Genomic DNA, 21210 nt, shown 5'->3' with positions numbered 1-21210 from the left:
AGTCAATAAGTCATCACTACTGGTAGAACTTTAATTAATGGTAACAAATTAGAGAAGCATAATTGAAATCACCAAGATGATGGATATCCCATATGGAACTTGGTGTTGAAAATAGGTGGGATTAATTACCAACAGTGTGGAGTGATTCAGGCCTTCTTATTCCCATTATCAGGGAATAAAATCAGAAGCACAAAGTTCAAATTCTAATAAAGAATAAAAAATCACGTTTAAAATAAGACATCAAACCAATGAAAAAAAAGCCAATCAGGGGAAGTACTGAATCTGACATCAAATGGTAATACTTCTAAAAAAATCAGTAACATCTGGTGAAGAAATTCATACTAAATGCTTTGAAAAATTGATAATAGAAGATAGGAAAAAAGCAGTCAAAATACTATGACCTTAAGGAATTCTCAAATTTGAAAACATGAGCATTGCTAGGAGATATGCTAAGAAATCCCATCTTAAAAGGAGATGCATATTCCAAGGAAAAAAACTTCATATTCTTTTTGAAACCATCTATTCTACTTGGCACGGGGAAAGGGAACTGGATTAATTATTTAGGAAATGCAGAAGAAAACAACAAGTGGTAGGTACATTTGTTTTATTTGTAATCATTTCCAATCTGTAATTTTACGACAACAGTATTGTCTGGCACTTTGGTGCTAAATGTACTTTATTTCTCCCAATGTCTAATATTTTTCTCCTGCATTTCTTTCTCCTAAAGCTACTTATCCTTTGTAAGATTAAAACAAAAGTCAAGTAGCATTAAGGCAAGTGTGTCCTCTCCGGGTCTGTCTTAACTACATGATAGCAGCTCCCTATTGTTCTATTTTAAAAGATTTCAAAGCCTTATTAACATGAATATGACCTCATGATCGAGTAGAGAGACAAACAAAAGACTGATAATTTTCCAAGGTCTATTTACTCTATTTCATAATGTGGGTTTAATATTCCTCATAATACTTAGCTATGGAATACTCATTCATATTTGATGACAGAAAAATTATCCCTAACAGTTACATTCACTATTTTGTTTAGGAAAAGTGGTGATACAAAATGAAAGATGAAAGTGTATAGAGCCAGGAGAGGATTATACACATTCATATGGTCATCATGGATAATATACAATGTGCCAGGGACATAAACAACTTCTAATATGAGGAGCTGAGCACAGCAGAAAGGCAGTGGTCTATGAAACTGTATGAGCAGGATGGAGTACATGCACATATACATTTAGTGAAACTTGAATTATATTGGACATTATGACTTTTTTTTACACAGAATACCAATAACTGACTTGCAGAGTTGGAACACAGTCAACTACCGTCATTGGGAAAATATTATGAACTGTTCAAAACCCATGACATTGTCTCTTATCACAACCATCATCTACTTACCTTCTGGCTCTTGCCAAATTGTTGCCTGACACAAAGAGAAGTTTTCCTATAACAGGAATATGAACATGGACTTTGGAGTCAGATATGATTGTGGCACTTTTTTGTGGTAAGTTACTTAACTGAACTCATTTGTAAAATGTTGATAAAAACAGCACCTTTATAGGATGGTAGTGAGGATTCTGTAGAATGACATTTATAAAATATTAAGTGCTCCTCTTCTTCCCCTAGCATCGTGTGTGTTATATACATGTCTCATGAGGTATTGTAATAATTGACTTCCATTTCCGTTTTATCTACTCTCACAACTCTTTAAAGAAAGAAATAGCCTTTTGTTCCCTTTAGCGTCTAGGGCAATGCCAGACCCAGAGTGCATGTGTGCTCGCACACACACACACACACACACATGAATAAATGGAAGTGGTGGGAATGCCATTGGTTATCTGATGAAAATTTCCCAATATTCCCCTAAGTCAACTTTCTTTACTCACATTTCATTATATTTGTCCCATACAACTTTCATGTTCCTAACTTTGGAAAAAAAAAAAACAGTTTGCTAAAAATATGAGTAGGAAGGTGCTGTGAGGGACTGTAAAAGTGACGAAGGGTAGAGTTCTTTATCAGCCCCATGTCTTGCAGCTTAGCTGCAACCTCAGTCAACCAAACACCTTACTTTCCTCCGAATGTGTGCTCTACTCCACTCTGCTAGATTTACTCACATTTACTCCCAACTAATCTCTCTACCTTTCTTAGGACTACATAATTATCCCTTGACCTCTGGCCCATCAGGTGGTTCAAGGCAGTGGAGGTACGACCAATAATAGATTGTAAGCCAGAGAAGAGAGATGTTGGGACATTTATTCCCCTAGCTCCTTTCCTCCTGGGAGCTGTGTTTGGCAATGAACCCCTACTAAAGGCAACAGCTTTTACCATATAGATCTCTCCATCCAGCTCTCTCTCCAGGTTCCTTTAACTCCCCTGATCCTATATACAAGTGAGTGGCAAGACTGCATACTCCTTACTCCAGGTAACTCCGTGGTTCAGCACTAGCCCTTGTTGTTCTCCTAAATTTACCTATCCTTTATAGATAACTCCTTTATTAAACTCCCTTCATATTACCCAATGTCACTGTGTGATCTACTGTGTGACCTCTGACAAATAAATTCCTCTAAACCTTTCTGTCTTCATGTGTAAAATGAGGTTAATTTTTGTGTGGTAAATACTTGTGGATTAAGAATGGTTATTTAGGTAAACTATTTACCTCAGGAATTCAGTTTGGAATGAATGAGTTAAGCCGCAGAAAACATTTAAAACGTTGACATATATTACTAGCTCAGTAAGTGTTAAAATGCATGGCTGTGATCAGTCTACTGCAATTACTGTTTCCTCCCCCAGCATTATACAGTTTTATATTGCTCTTATCTCCATGTGTTATAAATCACCTCTTCAAAATTTGTCTAGTTTGCAAGTTCCCTGGAGGATGGGTTCATGCGTCATTCATCCTCTGCCACTACTGTGTATTGCGGGGTGGGGCACACCACACACTCATAAACTTTGTGGAAACCCTGAATGAATTCATTACTCACAATTCCTTTGTCAAGCATGATCAACATGTGCAGTTACTACATGTAATGTGGTATCGAAGATCAGTTCCTTTAACTTATTATCTATGTTTCTACAATAATAAGATACATCTTTTGAGAACATGAGTATGGTTACAGTCAGGCATCTGGAGCCTTCCTGAAAAATGAAATAATTAGGATGATTATGTCTCTAACAGGCTTATACAACATCTGCTAAAGTGAACTTGAGCTATGGAGTGGGTAAAACCTCACATAATATTCCATTACCAGTAACAAGGTATATGTCAAGTTTAAATATTTAAAGTTTTTTTTTCTTGGGTAAATTTGTTGTTTGTGAAATTGTATTTGAAATTGATTATTTTAATATTTCTTTTGGGTCACAGTTTAACAATCTAAGAAAATCTTCAAAACTTGTTCTAAAGTTTAAATAGAATCAAACCATAGAATTATGGTGCATTTATTAAGGTGTCTACAGGATAAATATATAAAGGGAGATTTCCCAAATGCCTAAAAACATAAGTAAAGACCCTTAGTTTTTCTAAAATTACTTTTCAGTCACCAGACTATGTACTTTCTTTTGAATTCCAACTGCTCTGAATTTGGCCTATATAGGTCATAGCTTCAATAATTGCTTTTATTAATTGAGAATAAGGCAACTAAATTCAGTGTTACTATGAGGAATGAACAGAAAAGACACATGAAAATAGACAGCATAATTTCTATCACACGAAAGGCACTTATGAAGTATTAATTTACTCATCTTACCCCCTGTCCGCTGTTTGTTTCAAAGTTTAAAATAAATTTAAAATAAGCATAAAACAAGTTAATGGCAGGAACAAAAAAATAAATAAAAATAAACACAAGCAAAGCAAAATAGAGACCAGATTACAGACAATTATGAATTTTGTGGATCAAAATCTCTTTACTTAAAAATATAGTATCATTTGTTTTTCTTGCAGACGGGATGCCATCAGGCCTCCGACGAGGAGCAGGAGGTCGGAGAGCAGAACTTGTTTCTGTCTCTGCCTCCGTCATTATCTTCCTGAGAGACTGTGGCCGAGTCACCTCTCCAGCCTTCAGTTTCTTCATTCACCCTGCATAGACTTGGAATTTATAATCTCATCGCATTGCATGAATCTCTCCAATTCGAGTGGCTCCCTTGGCCTGGCAAGTTATTCATTTTTGTCCCATTAAATGAACTAGTGTTTTAGAAAAAATGACTAAATGCATCCAAGGCCATATTGGGTAAGTAACTGACTTGGACTTAGAAACCTCAATTTGGTGTAATCGTTCTGTAATGAACTTCCTTTATGGCCTCAGAACTTTTGCTTGGTTTCTGAGAACTTAGCTTCTCTCATCTGTAACAAGGATGTGAATGAAAACCAAGACTTCTGATCCCTACCCACTACTCTTTGTTTGTTTGTTTGTTTGTTGCTGTTGTTTTCCTACAACAAATGATATCATTTTATATTATAGGATTTCCTTGGTTTAAAGTGCATTATAGTTGGTATAAAAAAATAAAAGGTTTTCCTTACACTTTCATCAGTAGTTTGCAATGTTAAAAATACATATTTTAAAATTCATGCATGTTGCCAATAATACCAGTGATATAAAGTCTGTGGGTTCTGACACTTGGCCACCTCAATGCTTTCTTTCAAAACTCAATTCGATTTTGACTCCAAGCACAGGGCAAAAGGAAAAGTCTCTAACAGATTCAGTAACTCAAAGAGGCCATTTCTGAGTAAATGGAAAATTTCTTCTCTGTTCTCAGCCACAACCCAACCCAAATAATAATGTATATCCACAATGGCAATGCGAAGGCATTTTTAATATAATCATAGATTTAACTTTGAATATATACTAAAAAGCTAAACATGGAGTTTGAGGTAAATTATTTTTCCTTCTCAAATGACCAAAGTAAATTGAGACATCATTTGTTACACAGTAGAGAAGATTAAAGACATTTCCCTCCTAGAAATTGAAACCTAACAGATAAAATGCCCATTAAAATCCCCATGGAGTTATAAAAATGAAATACGTTTGCTCCACTTAGGCAATAATAGAGCTACTGAACTAATGTGTTCTTAATTATCACATATGGTTGTGAAGAGAATTTTCTATTATTTCTGAATAACCTTTGCTTTTTAATATCTTTCTTTTTATAATCCTAAATGCATACAATTGTCTTTATAGAGTCTGTGCAACATTTGGATGAACACTAAACCAGTGTGAAGTGTTTGTGGAGGGGCTGGTTGGAGATGAGCTATAAAGACCAATGGAGAGGGGACATGACTTTATGTCAGTGCTATGATCAAAGACCCAAACATAAATAAATCCCCTTTTCCTCTAGATCACAAAGAACTGTCTAGAGCCTCAAATGTTAGACAAATCTAGAAGCTAGGTGTTGGGGAAGATAAACAGATTTGGGGAGAATGTGATGGTAAAGGGGGCTTTACTTTGTCTCCTCAACCAAAATGAGTTTCCTGAACCTCCCTCTCAGTATCAAGTTCTAATGCCTGTTATGTTTCATGTGCATGGCAAGTGGTTTGGGCCTTCTAGCCCTTGGGAAATATAAATGAGTCTAAATGTGTCATACTTAATGATATTTGTAAAGGAAAGAAACAATAAAGGCATTCATAGGCTATAAGCTGAGTCAGCAAATCTAACACTCCTATATTGAACATGAAAGTCTGCCAGAATACAGCTTTAAATACCTTAAAAAGAAAAGAAAAAGAATGACATAGAATAAAAATAATGAATTAAAGTTGATTCTTTCCTTGCATGACTGTTTATGATGTTTGTAAAAGAAATTTATGAGACAGACTCTCTTCCCAGTAAAATTTACTGATTGGTTTATTCCTTGACAAAAGATGTGAACAGAACAATTTTGCAATTGCCTGAAAATAATGCTGGATTTATGGCCTGGCCAGGATATAAAAGAAATTTAATCATCCAGAACAGATGGAAGTGATGTAGTCAGCAAAATCTCCTTCCCGAGTACAAATGGACCAGCAAAAGCTATCTCACTACAGAGACATTGTGGTAAGAGATGGCAGAGACTTGGAAGCAAGGAAGAAGAGATTAAACAGAAGACAGCTGGAAGATGGGGGATTGTCAGAGAAGGGAAGGGATGTGGCTGACAAGGTGTAGCTTCTCCCTAGTCAGCACCTGTAAGCCCAAAGAGCAACGTAAATGTGCAACCAGTTGCAAGCAGAGCTGGGGTTAGACTACCCACGTACAAAACACCCCTTTGTGGATTGAATTACGTCCCCCTCAGAAATGTATATATTGAAATCCTAATCCCCAGTACCTCAGAATGTGACCTTATTTGGAAATAAGGTCATTGCCGATGTAATTAGTTACATTAAGTGAGGTCATTAGGGTGGGCCCTAACCCGATACAACAGGCATCCTTATAAAAAGGATAAGATGCACGGAGACAAACATACGGGGAAAACACCATGTGCTCATGAAGGCAGAGATTGGAGTGATGCTTCTAGGCTGAAGACTGCCAGCAAACCTCCAGAAGCTAGGCAAAAGGTACAGCCCTCAGAAAGAACGAAACTCGTCAACACTCGGATCTTGGCTATCTGGCCTCCAGAACTGTGAAGAAATAAATTTCTATCGTTGAAGCCACCCAGGTTTGTGGTACATTGGTACAGAAGCCCTAGCAAATGGATACCTGCCCAGAACCTCCACTCGTGAATACCTGCAAAAGTAAGCTACCAATAAAAATTCGTAAAATATCCAAATCCCCCATCTCATTTAAGGTCAACAAGAAAAGTCTCTTCAAGGAGTCTGATCTTACTAAGAACTCTTTTATCCCACTGCATTCATATTCCACAGTGAACTCTCCAGCGCCCGATTCTAAGTATCCTAATTGCATTGTTGTTAGTTCTCTAGTAGGTGATTTCCCTAAATACACGTTAAGCTACTTGAAAATAGGTTTTCTCCCTTGAGCAACTAGGAAAGAGCCAAATACAGAAACGTGCTTATTTTTTAAAAAAATAAAAGTAGACTAAAGTGGTAGGCTTTAGAGCTCATACTACTTTGGAATCTAAAATCTGGCTCTGTCATAGTCAACACATACCTACTTGGCCTTAGGACAGTTACAAAAATAGATATGAAACACTCCACTGCCAACATACAGAAGACAGTCAACAGCAGCTGGTGCATGGTAAATGGCAAAGTGTAGGGGAAGGGTTATCTGTAGGATCTGTAGTCACAGAGGTGTACCAAACCTTGAATTTTCTGACCACAGGAAGATGCCTCCCTGCCTTGAGCCTTGGTTTCCTCATCTGTACAAGTAGGATGATAATGGATAACCTGATAATTAAATGAAGGAGTCCTTTGTCTGGTAAGTTATATGAACTCAACAAGTTCTATAAGCTCACCAAGTGTTAGTTCTCTCTCCCTTCATATGCAGAACAATTAGGAAATGGCATATATATACATGGCATACTATTTCTTTTTGATAGGTGGCTTTATAAGCTTCCCTCCCTCATTGCTTTGCTGACTTTACTGAGAGTTTTATCTTCTTAGTTCTGAAGACGTAATAGTTTTTAGACACTTAAGTCTTTAAATTAAGCCCCAGATCCAGAATTAGGTGGTCCATGGACAAATATGCCTTGAATCGGTGTTCTTTCTGATGAAACCGGATTTAGATCCTAGATGTAGCCTGTTATCTCCTGGGTGATATGGCAAGCCCAGCTTTAACTCTAGACAGCAAAAGTGGTGAACTGAGATCCATCTTAGTCCTCTTGGTCTCTCCCTCTCGTATATTAGGTAAGACTCATTTTCTGCACCTAATAGATTTTTCTGAAGTTAACAAATCATGTAAGCTTTATTATAAGAATCCGTAAGGTTCCACGGAATCCAGACTTCGGTGTCACAAAGTAAACCAGAATCAGAGGTTCTGATACCACGCAGGAGCCATCTCCATTGTCCCTCCCTGCTTCCCAACTGCCTGCTTTGTTCTTTCCTGGTCAGACTGACATTCTTTTTCTCTTTGTTTCCTAATATATAATTTATGGCCATGCATAGTCCCTAGTTTACATGCTAAACGTCCAACCACTTAAAAAGAGAAAATAACCTTACCCAGTTTCGATTGCCAAATTACTGATGAAAAACTTCTGACTGCTCCAGCTAGGATTATGGTCCTAATTCCAGTCCAATTTACTGAGGATGTAGGGTTGAAATTCTATTTTAATAAAGCCTCCAGTGTCCCCCTGGGCTACATGAATGCAGGGCAGCAGGGGTGAAGATTTCCTGAAATAAGGCCTGGGAAGGCAGTGAAAAAGGTATCAGACATTCTTAGTCCCTTTCTATGTCAGGGACCCTATATTTAATCATAAAATATTTGGAGTAACAGTTCCCATGGCAACTGCTTCTTATTATGGGTTGAAGATTCTTTTGTCCCACTTTCCGGTCATTCTGTAACTTCCCTGTTTGTGCAGATCTCTGAGAGACATGAATGATGCCTGGTTGGCTCCTGGGTGTCCAAAGGACACTTGAGTTGGCTGTTGGTATGCATTTTCCTCCTAAAATCACTTTCTGAGTTCTGATGCTTGGAATCTTTTATTATGGCTTTTGGCATATCAAGATACGCCTTGGACCGCCATGATCAATTTGCGTTGTTGCATTCATTTTCCTTTCACTATTATCTTTCTCTAGCATCTGGTATCTATTTTTTCAACTAGAACATGTCTCATACTACAGTCTGACCTCATGAAGATAGTAGAGAATTGTTCACATTTTGAGAGCACTCCCCTCCAAGTAGCCTTTAGAAACACTTCTGTCTTCCTTGACACACTCTGTTGACATGATTCTCCTGTCTCCTGGGACAGCAATATGCTAGGACGGCCTTCCTGCTTGACGAACCTTATGGTAGAGACCAAACTGCATGCTGACTGGCCAGCATGGCTATTAACCTTCTTGCTCAGCTCCCATGCCAGAAGGAAAGACAAACAGGGCTTTACTGGGGTAGTAAATATTCCATACAACCTTGGACCAAAAGTAGTTACATCTGTGAAAGATTTACATTTGTAGTCAACATAAATTAACCGTCCAACGAAAATGAGAAAATATAGATGCCTACATAATTTACTAGCCGACCACCTTGCACAACGTCAAAGTACATTGAAGTGATCACCAGCAGAGCCCTAGTGATGACGAGAGGTTTAGATCCACTGTGAGTGTATTACTGCTTCCTACACAAATGAATGAAAGTATAAATAAACAACATAGCCTCAGGAGGAAACTCTTCTTTTTTTGTATCAAATATTTGGCCATCCTAAGACATGCTAGCAGAAGCGTTGGGAGGGCGTTAATCTCAAACACTGCATCAGCTTGAAATTATGAAGGGAAGATGCAAGTGCTCTGATTCTTTGTGATAAAAATGTATTTTGTGAGTTAAACAAACATATGCTTCTGAAAGGACAATGACCTCTTGGAAACACTACCCTAAGTGAGATTTGCCTAATCTACAAACAAAATGTACAAATTAAAATATTGGCCCAAGAAATATAGAGCAATTCAATTATTTAATAAATGCTACTCTGACAATAGAATCTTAGTATTTAAATGAATCTAATATATCCTTCTGGGTTACCCTTCTACTGTGGTAAGCAGGACAGATTAACATAAAAGTGGAGCCTGCAATGTGAGACCCCAGAGCTAAGACAAGACCTAGTCAAAACTAAAACTTCAGTATTACGACTCTTATTAGAGTATTCATGAATTTTTACTATCCTCTTGAAGAAAAATCATTCAAAATGTCTAGCATACTTCCTAACACGTAAGTGTGCTCAGTGAATACTTGTAGAATGGATTCATGAATGACTGAGTATTTATTATCTTCAATGGAAAATTCAGGGTTCAGAGAAGTAGAAGACAAGTCCTCTTACCTAATCACTCTGTAATTCAGCCAGGAAATAGAACCCAATACATTTAGAGCTCTTATTTTAAGCCAATTATTCCAGACACAATGTCAGTTTTCACATAAAGCTTTTCCTGGAAAATACTTCATTACCGCCACTTAAATAAACATGCACTATACTTGGGGAAACTGACATTATTAATACCCGAGGCTTTCTCAGTCTAAATGGTGCTCACAAAATATGAACAACTTTTGGAATTTGACCTTTTCAGCCGACTTTGTTGAGCTGTATCACTGACTCTACATGTTCTCATCTTCTGAACTGTGAATTTAGGTTGAAAATAAATGTAGATGTTCCTCTTGATAAATATATGAAGTGGACTGTCTAATCTTCCCAAAATACAATATTCCTTCTAATCTCAGAACCAGAAAAGATACCACTATGATTCCACACCTTTAAGGATGTTTTAGTATTATATCACATTATATCATCGGTACAAACTCCCATGAACAGCTGCAAGATACGTGTGTGTTTGTATATGTGTGTGCATAAAAGGTAGAAGGCAAAATGAAAATTCATGAGTATTTCTGTTTCATTTGTAGAAAATTCCCTTTCCCAACAAAATAATTGGTTCTCAATGAATATCATCTGTTTCAAACAATTATATCTACAGTGTCAAGATATATGATGGTCATCCAGATAATCAGCCAAGAACAGCAATCCTATGACCTCCGAAAAGATGGCTGAACTTGAAAGAGAAACCATGGACAATTCTATATGACAAATCTGGGAGAATCAGTCATCCCACCATTTGGTCTCCACTGTTCCACTGCAGTATAACCAGTGTTTTTACATGGACCAGAGCCAAAAACAAAGACTCATTTTCATCTAGATGATAATACATTTCCAATGAGGGAGATTCAAGCAAAAATGTTCAAAGCAGATTTTTGTAAATTTAGCAAAGGATTGTTACTACTCACCTTGGCCCCTTATTATGATTTTCCTCTTAATTCTGGGTGGGACTGTGAACATGATGACGAGATTTGGATCAGCCATCTTGAGCTATGAAGTCATGTTGGAAATGGCATCTGGGAAGAGAAGAAAAAAAAAGCCAGAAAAATCCTGATTCCATTAAGAAATTCATGGAGCAGGTTCCCCGAACAGTTTTTGACTACCTGCTTCTGGACTCTACTTTGAGAACAGAATAAATTATTTATTGAATTTAAGATTCTGTTACATCATGATTCTCTTACTAATAAATTCAAACCTTAATTATGAAGGCAATTTGTATCTAGGAATATATTGTTTCTGGTACCACATTCAATTTGGGGGAAATATAAATATTCATAAATAGGAAGAAATGATACTCATCTAGAAGACTAAGAATTTTTCATTTTATTTGGCACCTCAATTATTCTACCTTGCACCCTGAAGAACACTGTAGGATAATATGTGTATAGGGAATAGGAGCAGAATGTGTCTTATTCACTTTAAAGGGCATTATCTACAGAAGTTAGTACTTTATTCTAGTAAATAGTTTTAGAAAAAAATTCCAGCTCCCAATCCCAACTTCAGTATCTTACCCTACTGATTTTAGAAATGACTGACACAAATGAGAAGAAAAGATTTTTTTTTTTTTTAAACACAGAAAAAATATTTGTCTTCACAGCACAGAGCTATAGTGTCCTGTGTTTAGTATGCAGGTCTTCTTGAAGACAGGAAACCTCTGGACCCGATCAATAACCAGGGGAGAAAAGAGATGAGAGAGAGAGACAGAGACAGAGAGACAGAGAGAGACAGGGACAGAAGGAGGGGGAGGGAGAGACAGAGAGAGGAAGAAAATAACCAATTGTACCTTCGTTTTTTCTCCTTCAATTCACTGATAGACAATAGCCTCAAATTTAAGCAAAACTCCTCTTCTTTTATAGGTGGGGTTCCTGTCTTTCAAACCTCTTATCCTTGAGGAAGAACAAAGGGAATGGAGAAAGGAGGAGGTTTAAAGTCATTCTATTTGTGATATATTTGGGGCTGAGGAAATATTCGTTGAATGGAGGTGTAGATGAATGAATTAATAAATAAATGAACTGGGGAAGTGATGACAACAAGTTGCACTGCTATTTTTTAAGATTGTTCTGCGTGTGTTTGTGTGTACACACATATACACATTTATATATGGTGTTTCTGGAAATATAAATGAATATATATTTAAATTTACACATGGTAAAAATCACTTTTTTCACATATAACTGAATCAATTTTAATGTATGTGTAAATTTGTGGAGCCATCACCACAAACAGGATACAGGTTAATTCCACAACTTCCAAAATTTCTCTTGTGCTGCTCCACGTAGTCAAACACTCCCACAACCCCTAATTCCAGCCAATCAGAAATCTATGCTCCATCCCTGCAATTTTGTCTTTCCCAGAATGTAACATATTTAGAATCATATAATATGTAACATCTGAACTGGTTTCTTTTACTTAACATAATGCCATTGAGATTCAGGCATGTTGTGTTTATCAGTACTCTGTTCCTTTTTAACTGCTGGGTAGCACTCCTTTATACCACCATATTTATTTATTCAAATGTTAAAGAAAATTTAGGTTGTTCCCAGATTTGGGTGATTATGGATAATGCTGCTATACTATCCATGCACAGATTTTTGTATGAAATAGGCATCCCTCTAGGGTAAATGCCTGGAAGTGAGATTGCTGGGTCCTGCAGTAGGTGTATGGTTACTTTAACCACCAGGCTATCTTCCAGTGTGGCTGTTACATTTTGCATTCTTACCACCAGTGGATGAGAGTTCCAACTCCACCATATCCTCGGCAGCACTGAGCCTTGTCATATTGTTATCTTTGTAAACTTTATTTTAGCTATTCTAATAGGTATGTATTAGTATATCATTCCAGCTTTTTTTGTACTTCCTTAATGACTAATTCGTATTTTTTCATGTGTATGGTTGCTGTTAATGTATCTTCTTCAGTAAAGTATCATATATTTTGCCTGTTTAAATGGTTTGTTTGTTTTCTCCTTGTCAAGATTGGAGAGTTCTTTATGCATTCTGGGTAAAGTTTTTCATTAGATATCTGATTTGAAACTCTTTGAAGTCTCCAGCTTGCCTTTTGATGTCTGTAACAGAACCTTTAATAGATCAAAGGTTTTTTATTTTGATAAAGTTCAATTTATCATTTTTATTAATCACTATTTTGTTGTCATAAATGAGAACACTTTGCTTAACTCAAGGTCACAAGGACTTTTCCTATGTTTTCTTTTTAAATGTTTTAATAGGGTTATGTTTTACATTTAAATAAGTTTATGATCCACTTAATTTTATATAAAGTTTAGATCAAAGTTCTTTTATTTGCTTATGGATATCCAATTATTCCAGCAATATTTGCTGAAAAGACTATGCTTTCTCTGTTGAATTGCATTTGCAACTTTTTCAAAAACTAATTGACTATATTTGTTTCCATTTCTGCACTCTTTATTCTGTTCCATTGTTCCATGTGTCTACCCTTTCACCAACACCACATGGCCTTGATTAATGAAGCTTTATTGTGAGCCTTAAAATAAGAAGTCTGAGTCTTTTATTGAACTTTGTTGTTCTTTTTCAAAATCATTTTGCTCTTCTATTTCATGTCTCCTTCTAAATAAGTTTTGGAATCAGCTTGTTTATATTTATAAAATACATCCTGAGATTTTGATGGAGATTGCATTAACTCTAAAGACCAGTTTGGGAAGAACTGGCATCTCAACTATATAGAGTCTTTCTATCCAAGAACACAGTTTTTGAACCATGCAAGAATATAAAAAGCTGGTTCTTTGCAAGTCTAAGTAAAATATCCCATGGGGATCCCCAATTTATGTGGTCATTGTCATATGCATTATATCTACATACTTTGGAAAAAATCAGGCAAATGTAATAATTTTAACTTTCAATAGTCACATATTTTGCAAATTCTTAGAGGCAAAATGTAATCTATTACATTTATCCAGATATTTGCCATTTTTGTTGCTCTTAATTCAACCCTAAGGTTTCAGATTTCCTTTTTTATAGTGTTTTTTCCATCTGAATAAGCTTCTTTGCATCCATTTGAAGCATGTCTACAGATGAAAAATTATCTTAATTTTCTTTCATCTGAGAATATATTTTACTTTCATTCCTGAAAGGCAGCTTTGCTGAGTTAGAGAATTCTAAGTTGACAATTCTCTTTCCTCTCAGAAATTTTAAGAAACGCTGTTTTACTCTCTTGTTGCCACCACTGATTCTGATTAGAAATCTGGGGCCATTTGAAACACTTTCTTCTACGTACAATGGGTTGTTTTTCTCTGTCTGCTTTCAATAGTTTTCCTTTATCTTTGGTTTTCAGGAGTTTGATTATAATGTGTCTGGGCATGGTTTACTTTAAGTAAATCCTGCTTGGAGTTTGCCGAGTTTCTGGGATCTATGAGTTTATGGGCTTTACCTAGTTGGGGAAGTTTTCAGCCATTGTCAGTTCAAATATTTCATTAGGACCTATCTCTTACGTCTTCCTATTGAGCCTGCAATGACACAAATGTTAGACCTATTAATATTGTCACACAGGTTCTGTTCATTTGGTTTCAATCTTTCTTTCTCTGCTGTTTAGACTATGATTTCTACTAACCTACTTGCAATTCCACTGACCCTTTTCCTGAGTTCTTTGGGGGATTAAAAAATTTTACATTATTGTGTTTTTCAGTTCTAACATTTCCATTTTTAAAGATTCTACTTCCCTGACAACAGTTCTATATTTCCATTCGTTTGAAGACTGTATCCATGGTCCATGATTATGATAGATGCTTTAAAGCTATTAGGAGACCTTGGGTCCTGTAAAAATCTCTTAAAAACTTTTTTTTTTTAAGCAATCAATCAAACTGATCTGATTCAGACCACAAGTCCTGACTTACTTCCTTGAACTGTGATTCCAGTGACAGTTTAATTTTGAAAGTCTCTGCTGCCCAACGTTTCAGTAGTGAAACATCCAAGGTTCGCTCTGGGGCTTGGTCATGACCCACACATTTGTTCAGTCTTTAAAATTTTTGTGTTGTTGATTCTGATCAGTTCCATACATGAGTTCAAGGAAGAGCTCAAGACCTCAAACATATTCAAAGTACCTCTCCTGCCCTCTTCTCTGTAATCTTCTCCATACTCTTGAATTCCCAGTGGCCCTCTTCCTGCTGCTCTGGTTAAAAACCAGAGGATTTAATGTCCCCATTCTACTGGACATGTCCCATGACTGGGTCAACGCTGATGCAAAACAGTAAGAGGAAAGAGTGTGGTGCTGTCCCTGCTGCCACTGCCAGCTCCCCTCCTGGCTGCCTCTGTTGCCTCCACCATAAGGAGTCCATTTTTCACTAGGGTTTGTCTAGCATGGTGTTGGAAAAATCAAAAGAGCTTCATACTGCTACTGTCCAGACCACCATCTCAGTCCTTTGTTGAGAAGTGCTTTTTCTTTTTTCTGTCTATATTCGTTTGTAACTCTTGGAGCTATGACAGTCTAATCAAGGAGATAAAGGAGGAAAAGAAAAAAGTAACATAACAACAGAAACACAGAGAAAAACATAACAACAACAAAAAGGGCAAAAACATAACCAGATCACTTATCATCAGATGGCCATTTTTGTTTTTATGTCTCTATTCATCTGCCTGTTCTTATTTACTGCACATAGTCCTCTGGTAGCTCCTTTTTTTCTTGTTTTTCTGATGACTTTTACTAATAATCAGTAAGCAAGGTGAGCGAGGTGTGCATACTCCATCTTCACTGAAACTGAAAATTTCCTGCACCAACAAAGTCCAATGGACCATTACAAATGGCATAAGAGGGAGAACGTTTAAGAGGTGAGAGAAGAAAGCACTATTTTCAGCATCTGGGAAGGGATGCTCTGTATTCCTGATTAGAGTTCCAAAGTTTGATTACTGAACCAAAGATGGAAAGTCATTTCCTTAGAGATGGCATTTGAACAATTCTTGACAGTAATGGATACAAAATGCACTAACTAAAAGGGAGAGGGAAAGAATGAGAAAGAGATTGAAAGAGACAGAGAGAATTATTCTATATGATAGGTTTGCAGAGGTAAGAGGATTATTTTATATGAGAGTTTCAAGGAGGTAGTCAAAAGATATTTTTCATATCAATTTTTTCTTGTAAGTATTATTTTCTTTGGTGTCTTATATTTTTATATGCTTTTGTTCAAGCAGGTATATATATATATATTTTTAATTGAAGTATAGTCGGTTTACAATGTTGTGTTAATTTCTGGTGTATAGCATAGTGATTCATACACACACACACACACAGACACACACACACATACATATATTCCTTTTCATAGTCTTTTTCATTATGGGCTATTACAAGGTATTGAATATAGTTCTCTGTGCTATACAGTAGGACCTTGCTGTTTATCTATTTTATATATAGTAGTTAATACCTGTAAATCCTGAACTTTCCATTTATCCCTCCACCTCCCTCCTCTCTCTCCCTGGTAACCATAAGTTTGTTTTCTATGTCTGTGAGTCTGTTTCTGTTTTGTAAGTAAGTTCATTTGTGTCATTTTTTTTAGATTCCACATACAAGTGATATCATATGGCATTTTTCTTTCTTTTTCTGGTTTACTTCACTTTGAATGACAATCTCCGGGTCCACCCATGTTCCTACAAATGGCATTATTTTATCCTTTTTTTTATGGCTGAGTAGTAGTCTACACACACACACACACACACACACACACACACACACACACACAAACACCCCACAGCTTCTTTATCTAATCATTTAGGTTGCTCCCATGTCTTAGCTATTTTAAATAGTGCTGCTCTGAATATTGGGGTGCATGTATCTTTTTGAATTAGAGTTTTCTTCAGATATATGCCCAGAAGTGGGATTGCTGGACCATATGGTAAGTTTGTTTTTAGTTTTTTGAGGAATCCCCGTACTGTTTTTCATAATGGCTGTACCCAATTACATTCCCACCACAGTGCAGGAGCATTCCCTTTTCTCCACACCCTGTTCAGAATTTATCATTTGTAAATACAAATGATACACACACACATATATACACATATATATTTTGTCTAATTTGTAGAACTATAGTGAAGTAAATATTGGAAAATTGATTCAGGATCATAACCAGGGAAGGTAAGAATAGACCACAATATAAAAACTAAATAGTTTTAAAGAGAAATTATAAGCATATAGTTAAAGGTCAAGTCATAATCAATAGCTTCAGAGGCTTGTTTAAGCACCTGTTGACTTAGAAGATGGTTGGTTATATGAGACGAGGGTTAGAAAGTGCTGGCATAGGTAAATCAAGGGCTGGCAATCTGGGGGCCAGAACTGTCAGGGAGAAAGTTACTGTCATGTTCACTAAACGTGCACAACTTTGAGAGTCAAAATGTCCCAATATCCCGTACTCAGGAACTTCTGGAAGACAACTGATCAGAGATAATGCAGGCATCTGAATTTTACAGGCAAGGGATGAGCCCAAGGAGAAGAGGGCACTACACTGATTAAAGCAGGAGGGCTTTTATTTCCATTCCAGGATGAGCATTTTTTACGAGAAAATGAGGACCAACCAAACTGCACGGGTCAACATCGAAAGGAGGACAGGCAGTCAGGATGCATGGCAACAGTCCTTGACAGGGAGAACTGTTGTCTAACGTAGTTTCTGTGGTTCTGAAAGTTGAGCCAAGTTTTGATGGATGTTTGGCATCGTTAGAATGGACAGGACATGATCGCTTATTGCATGAAGTTACCGGTAGGGTTATGGAGAGGGTGGAGTTAATGGTGAACTGCAGACTTCCAGTTTATAAAGTGAGAAGACAGCAGAAGCAGAGACACAGGAGGGAGACAACATCTAATCAAAAAAGAAAAAGAAAAGAGTAGGTAATGAGAGAGAGAAAAATATAAAGAAAAAGGGAGTAATCAGGTAAAATGAGGGAAAATTTGTGATTTTTATTTATGGATATTTCAAGATATTTATTTATGGCTATTTCAAGATGTGGCAGGATATTTCACAACCCATAAATTTGTGATGCCCAGTAGGTAAATGGAATTGCAAGATGAGATCTCCTACCACAGAATCTGGGAGTTCAGCTCCAGAATCAGGAGTTTATAGTTATAGAAGAGTAACATTCTAGAAAGGTAAGTTACAGGAATGACTGATAAGAAGACAACTGTTATCCCAAATAGTGGCGGCAGCATAATTCTTCATTAACCTGGCTTCTTTAAGTTACCAGTATTGTATAAAAATGGGGATGCTTTATTTGTAAGTGCTAGGGAGAGGGAGATAGATTTAGGCGTTATAAGTCTCATTGTGGTGTTATTGATTATAATAGGTTATCTGACTTCGTTCATACTGCACAGAACATACATCTCTCCCCAAAAGTATAAGCATTTTAAAGCATTTGGAATTATTTCTGGTGAATAACTGTTAATTCATTTTTTATCATCTACAACTAAGGGAGTAAATAGAATGATTTTTACTTTTTTTTTTCCTTTTGAAAAAATAATGGTTCAAAAAATTTGAGGACTTTTTTAAAAAAGAAAGAAAAAAATGGGGGGAAAATTTGTCTTTAACTGCTCACCTGACTTTTCTACTTTCAACTTTAATGAGAGTTTCTATCATTTTTTCTGCATAAAACTCTGATTTTGAGCTCTTATCTGAGCAAATTTGATATATCATTAAATTTTGAGCCATGAAAGCACTCCAAATTATTTCTCCAAAAAAAAAAAAAAAAAAAGATGCAGCTGCTCAAATTTGAATTCAATGTTACATGTAAACTAAGTCCCATTCAAATATAATATGGATTTTAAGCAAAGGAAATTTTAATCACTGAATCAGGATTCTGCTTTTCCATTTTGGAAATAGACTGGATGGAGAATAGGAAATTGCCTATGAATGAGCCTATTCTTGACAAACTTCCAATAAAAGGATATACAATAAGTCTTCCTTTAATACCTGAACTAAATCTCATGTATAAATGCCTAGACAATTATTGCTGTTGGAGGATTTTGTCAACAAAATAGTTTAGCAGGAAGTAATATGATAATTTCCACTATACAATGGGAGAAATGAAGAGCAATTGAAGATACAATAAATATTGTTTTATTATCTCAGAGCCTCATGACTTTGGACTTCTCAGATTGAAACACTGAAAGGAAATGTGGGAATAATTAATACTGTCAGCTGGGGCTTAAGGAGCTTGCTGATAGGAAATCATCTCTGTAGGAAAGATGCAATTGATTATCTTTTAGTCACAAAAAAAAGAAAGTGACTATCCTACATCATACACTTGATTAATTTTTTTCTCTTTAGAAGAAATGCAAAGTTACTATACAATAATGTTTATCAGCAATATGTAGATATATTCGATATTGGTACTATGCCCATCTACTGGGGTACATAGGAAGAAACCAATAGGACATTATAGAATTATGAACTAAAGACGAACACAGACACACACACACTCCTGCAATATGGGAAGAAAATCATTCTAGAATTCAAGAGACTTGGATTTGAATGACAAATCTGCTGCTGAGTTTGGATAATACACTGCCTCTCTAGGATTAGTTTCCTTATTTTAAAATGGAGCACGACTGTCCCTATCATATGGCGTTGATGTGGAGAGCAGATAAAATTGTATTTAATGTATTCACTAGAATACCTCACACACAGTTGGAATCAATAAATAGTGACTGTTTTGCTGCCACTATTCTTTTGCCTCGATTATTGTTCTCAAAATAAAACTTGCATTAATGTTGTTACTCTTTGTTGTGTAATGCACATGAGAATTCAAAGGGTGTGGAAGTATGGATCCCTATTGGTTGACTCCAATGAAAGACATGTGCTTGACATCCAAGCTAGAAGAGTGACATATCACGGACTTGCACTGTAACCAGGTTACAGTGGGGGCAGTGATCAGGGATGCTTAAGATGAAGGTTATTGAATGTTTTCATCTGGTCAAAGACTAGATCCAAGGAACATGTGGGAACTGTGTCTCTCCTTAGCTACCTTTTACCCTTCCCTCCCAGCAAAATGAAAAGTATCCATTACAATGGAAAGCTTCACGGATGGCTCTGTCAAGGACAGCATGTTAAAAACAAACAAACAAACAAACAAAAAAAAAACCATCATTCTAGGTGTTAGCTTGAAAGGGATTTATAAGATGAGTTAGGGAACAAGAAATGGGTTTGCACAAGCATGATACTTGCTTCTCTATTACTGTGGGCATGTCATTTTGCTCACGTGGACCAAAGTAGGACTATTGGTTAACAATTCATCTCCTTGAGAATCTCAGGATGAATTTCTACCAACTAAGGTATGAAACAGATCAGAGCTAGAATGTTGCACTATGCAGAAAAAAGCGGGGGGGGGATAGTTAAAATTTACAGAACTTTGGAGGGTATACACCCCCTTCCCCATGTCTGATACTTTCTCAGATATGGACTATTTTTGGGTGAGAGGTTGGGAATAAAAAAGAAGGTGTCGTATCACTACCTTGGGCAAGCTGATTTCTGAAGCCTCCTGAAGCATTTCATGACCTACTGCTTGTGTAACACCTCCATCTTTGCTTCTCATCTCAGTACATCTGATTAGAAATGAAAATTTACTACCACATGATGGCAATGAGCAGGATGCAAGTGGACAAGAGGTGACACATTGAATTTTATGACGTTCAAGTGATTGTAGGAAGAGCAGAGAAAGACAAAGCCATGGAAGGAGAGCACACCAGAAATTCTGTATTATCTCATGATTAGGTCCCATTCTATTCTACCCTGTGCCGCTTCTATCAAAAGGCAAATTTTGGACAACTTATAAATTATCCATCAATATATTTGCCTCCACATCCTCAAGGAGTCACTCCAGAATCATACACAATCACAACTGTGACAGCAGAAATATGCTGATTTCCACTGAAATATGCTGCCGTCTTGGACTATGCAAAGAAGTCTTGTGAACCTAATGTAAGAGATTAGTATCCTGGCTGTATCTTGGCAAATAGTAATGAGGATGAAACGGGGGAATCCAAGACCTATCTACTGGCAACATGGCTTGGATCAACTTTTCCTTGTCCAAATGGTTTAATAGATAAAATAAGATGAAGAGAAGCTTCTGAAACATAAAATATGGGAACTTTTACATTAAAAAGATAGTAAGAGAAAGAAAGTAATAACCTAAAGACTGATTAAAAAAACAAAAAATATTTTAGGATTTGCCATGTAAATGTCTATATATACTATGAAGATTATTTTATAAACATTTTAGGAAGAAATACGTTCATTTAGTGCATGTGATACACTAAACAGTTAAAGAAGTATACAAAA

This window comes from Camelus bactrianus, chromosome 9 (assembly GCF_048773025.1).
Source record: "Camelus bactrianus isolate YW-2024 breed Bactrian camel chromosome 9, ASM4877302v1, whole genome shotgun sequence".
Lineage (NCBI taxonomy): Eukaryota > Metazoa > Chordata > Mammalia > Artiodactyla > Camelidae > Camelus > Camelus bactrianus.
This window is presented reverse-complemented; position numbering follows the sequence as displayed.